Source organism: Hemitrygon akajei, unplaced genomic scaffold (assembly GCF_048418815.1).
Source record: "Hemitrygon akajei unplaced genomic scaffold, sHemAka1.3 Scf000041, whole genome shotgun sequence".
In the NCBI taxonomy this organism is placed as follows: Eukaryota; Metazoa; Chordata; class Chondrichthyes; order Myliobatiformes; family Dasyatidae; genus Hemitrygon; species Hemitrygon akajei.
Genome location: NW_027331927.1, coordinates 8,879,286 through 8,883,239, shown reverse-complemented (window position 1 = coordinate 8,883,239; position 3,954 = coordinate 8,879,286). Strand labels below are relative to the sequence as shown.

Sequence of the window (3,954 nt, the reverse complement as noted above, 5' to 3'; positions counted from 1 at the left end):
CGGGGAATGGTTAGATGCCGCTGTTCCTTTAAGAATCAGACTGCAATTGTTGTCTGCCACCTTCGCTCATGGAAAGTCGGTACTTAAGGTTCACCTACTGAGTACTGAGTGCTCACTTGTTCTCCACCATCCATAGCTCTCTGCTTACATCCGCATGATCATATAGTTCTCCATCTCCCCATCCCCCCATCCCCCCATCTCCCCATCCGGTAGAGTAGCAACATCTCCCCCCCCCCCGCCCCCCCCCACACCATACCAGACAATGATGCAGCCTGTCAGAATCCTCTCCAGAAGTTGTTTGAGTTTATTCGTTAATCTCCTAATGAAGTACTGGATAGCCGCTGTCTTGCCTTCTTTATAACTGCATCGATATGTCGGGACCAGGTTAAGTCCTCAGAGATCTTAACACCCAGGAACCTGAAACTGCTTATTCTCTCCACTTCTGGTCCCTCTATGAGGATTGGTATCTCTCTCCTTCCTGAAGTCCACAATGAGCTTTTTTGTCTTACTGACGTTCAGTGCAAGGTTGTTGCTGCGACACCACTCAACCAGTTGACATATCTCGCCCCTGTTCGCCCTGTCGTCTCCATCTGAGATTCGACCAACAATGCTTGCATTATCAGTAAACTTTATAGGTGGTATTTGATCTGCTGACTCGGTATGCACATGGATGTAAGGAAGATCGAGGGATATGGACATGGTAGGGAGGAGGGATTAGGGTTTGAGTGCCTTTGATTTGATTTTTAGCTGGTATGACAATGCATTGTGGGCCGAACGGCCTTTTCACGCGCTGTATATTTTTAGGCTCTACGCTCTATGATATCTGTAAATTTCTTCTAAATTTTCTTTCCATATGTAAAAACACGCGTTTGCAGCTCTGGGCTCCAGTGGCGCAATCGGTTAGCGAGCGGTGCTTATATGGCACCGGCGGAGAAATGCCGTGGCTGTGAATTCGAGCCTAGAGCGCTTGTGATTTTTAAAGCTTGCAGTGCTCGGGTGACTAAGCGTCTCTCAAGCTGAGCATTCCACTAAAATGTTACATTTGATTATGTGCTTCTGAGATAAACTACGTTATTTGTATTTAACTGCGAATCGATGTACCTTTGAGTGTGATCTGAGCAGGAGAGTGTAAGTTTACAAACGTTGCAAGAGTTCCTCCCTCATTCACTAAAAGGCATGTGCCCGCAGGGCTACAAACAATCTCCCTGTTTGGTTCTTTAGTTCAACACGCGAAGCCTCACTTTCCGTTGTTGAAAGTGTCTGAACAGATGGTTTCTTTGCTGAATTAAGGCAGAATTGTCCCCCACATTCCTGTCTTCTTAGTTCAATTAACCAAATGCTGAAGCAAAGATCTCTACCTTTCCTGAAGCTATGCTTCAGAAACCCTCTAATTACACCTCATCTTGGTTCGTTGTGTTGTCGATTAAACTCAATATTTACTTGCATCGGCGAATTGTTTCAGGCACCTGCGAAAAAAAAGAGATATTAATCGTAGCCTCAATAGGCACAAATGGTATGGAGATGCTGATATCTCTCTCCCCCTCACTCAACATGAATCTGCATTCGTCTGTACCGACTTATAAAATAATTCTCACATATCCGGAGTTCACCAAGCCTCTGTTAAAGAGACGACAGCTCCGTCGTTTCTGCTGACGTCCTTCCGGCTGGAGAGTGATCACTCCACTGCGACCTCAGAGCTGATCGACGCCGCTCCGTTCCTGAAGGCTGTTGTTACCAATAGAATTTTCCTTCACAATAGGTTGTTTAATTGGCCGTTGATGTTTTGCTCTTGTTGCGATCCGTCGGAACAGGTTGGACCGTGATCATTAATGAAATATCAGTGTGACGGTGTGTCTGGTGTCAGTGCGGACTCGGTGGGGTGATTAGCCGTGATTCGTTACTGTACAGCTGGCATCATCTCAGAAGTAACCCTGGCTTGTAACGCGTCCTGTTGTATATAAACGTATCGGCACGTGGTTCACTCACTTCCTTCAATTAACTTGTAATCTGAGGTGAAGAGAACGGACGAGGCAGACTGGGTGAGAAACCTTAAAGGCACTGTTAAATTTAGCACGTGAGCCGAGCGCCACCCTGTGGAGACTACTGGAAACTAGAGTACAGAAGGTGTATTAATTCCTTGCCTATTAATACAACACAGTTTAGTTAACTGTCACATGTCGCGCCTTAACTAACACCCGACAGGAAATTGTTAATGCATATCTCTGTAAATGGCGCATAACCACAGAACCATCGAACATTACAGCACAGAATCAGGCCATTTGACCCTTCTTGGCTGTGCCTAACCATTTTTCTGTCTTGTCCCACTGACCTGCACCTGGCCCATATCCCTCCATGCACCTCGCATCCATGTACCTGTCCAAGGTTTAATTAAATGGTAAAAGTGAGCCCGTATTTATTACTTCATCTGGCAGCTCATTCCACACTCCCACCAGTCTTTGTGTGAAGAACACCCCCCACCCCCCCCCAATGTTCCCTTTAAACTGTCGCCCTTCACCCTTACCGGTGTCCGCTGATTTTGTTTTCTCCCCTGGCCTCAGTGTAAAAAGCCTGCTTGCATTCACTCTATCTATACCCATCATAATTTTACATACCTCTATCAAGTTTCCCTTCATTTTTCTACACTCAATAAAATAAAGTCCTAACCTATTTAATACGTGTTACTGAAAAAGGGAAGGAAGGATGGGCAATGTTAATGTTGTGTACTTATTGCTGTACTTCAGAGCAGGGCGGGGAGGTGGTGCCCTCGGGTCATTGCTCAAGAGCGCAAAGCATTGAGCGCTTTTCACGGTTTCTGTGGTGTAGTGGTTATCACATTCGCTTTACACGCGAAAGGTCCCCAGTTCAATCCTGGGCAGAAACATTGTTTGGGCTTCAGTGCTTTAAATGAACTTGAGACTCAACTTTTCAGTTTGTGTTCAAGTTTACTGTCGTGGGCATCCAGGTGTAAATATAATGAACATTCGCTTTTCTAGCAAAGCCCATTGTACTTCAAACCTGGCAAAGGTAAATTAAAGAAAGAAGAATTAATAGAAATTATATATAATTTCCAGGAGAAAATAAACGGATTTAAACCTAAGGAGGTTCGTAGATAACGTACACTGCAACGTACACGGGAGAATTAGCCTTCAAACCTATTGCCATGCATTGTCGCATGAGGATGCATTGTGGTTTCAACGGAGCTCACATCTCAAATGTTCCCATTCAGACAAACATCAGGAAGAATAAACGTGTGCTGCAAAATTTCAAACCTACTTTAAAATGTTAAATCGCTTTCTTTTTCCTCCTCCTGTATTCTACTCCTTCCTAGTCCCACCATACAAACTCTCTGTTCAAATTCTCCACCGGGGTCTTCTAGGTTCCACCTTTTCCGTCTGCCTCTTCCGCACCCCCCCACTCTCTCTCTCTCTCTCTGTGTCTCTCTCTCTCTCTCTCTCTCTCTCTCTCTCTCTCTCTCTCTCTCTCTCTCTCTCTCTCTCTCTCTCTCTCTCTCTCCCCCTCGCTCCCCCCCCCCTCTCTCTCTCTCTCTCTCTCTCTCTCTCTCTCTCTCTCTCTCTCTCTCTCTCTCTCTCTCTCTCACTCTTCCCTTCCTCCGCTTGTCTACCTTTCTTGTCCACCTGCTACTCCTGTCGAACATGAGAGCACATTTGCACAGATGGCTGACGGTCCTTATCTGTCTCAGAAAACCTCTACTTTCCACACTAATGCCGCTCTCTTTCAGAACCGCTGTTTTCTTCCATTCATCTTACACCAACCAAGATGGATCAAATGTGATTTTTGACTAATTTACCGCTTTGCTAACCCAGGTGTTTTAAGGAAAATGCATATATCTGCTCATTTTGGAATTATTTCCACTTCAAACTGTGCTAAACCAGTGCAGTGGGATATTTTTAAAATTTATTTTAGTAATTTCAGGATATGTGGCCACAGCAGCAT

The 3,954-nt window shown here is 45.1% G+C and overlaps 1 non-coding gene across 1 annotated transcript; it reads left to right on the top strand.

The window, feature by feature from the left end:
- Positions 1-2,808: 2,808 nt before the first annotated feature.
- Positions 2,809-2,881, top strand: trnav-uac (transfer RNA valine (anticodon UAC)). Its single transcript has one exon. It is a non-coding gene; the product is annotated as a tRNA-Val (tRNA).
- The last annotated feature ends 1,073 nt before the right edge of the window (positions 2,882-3,954 follow it).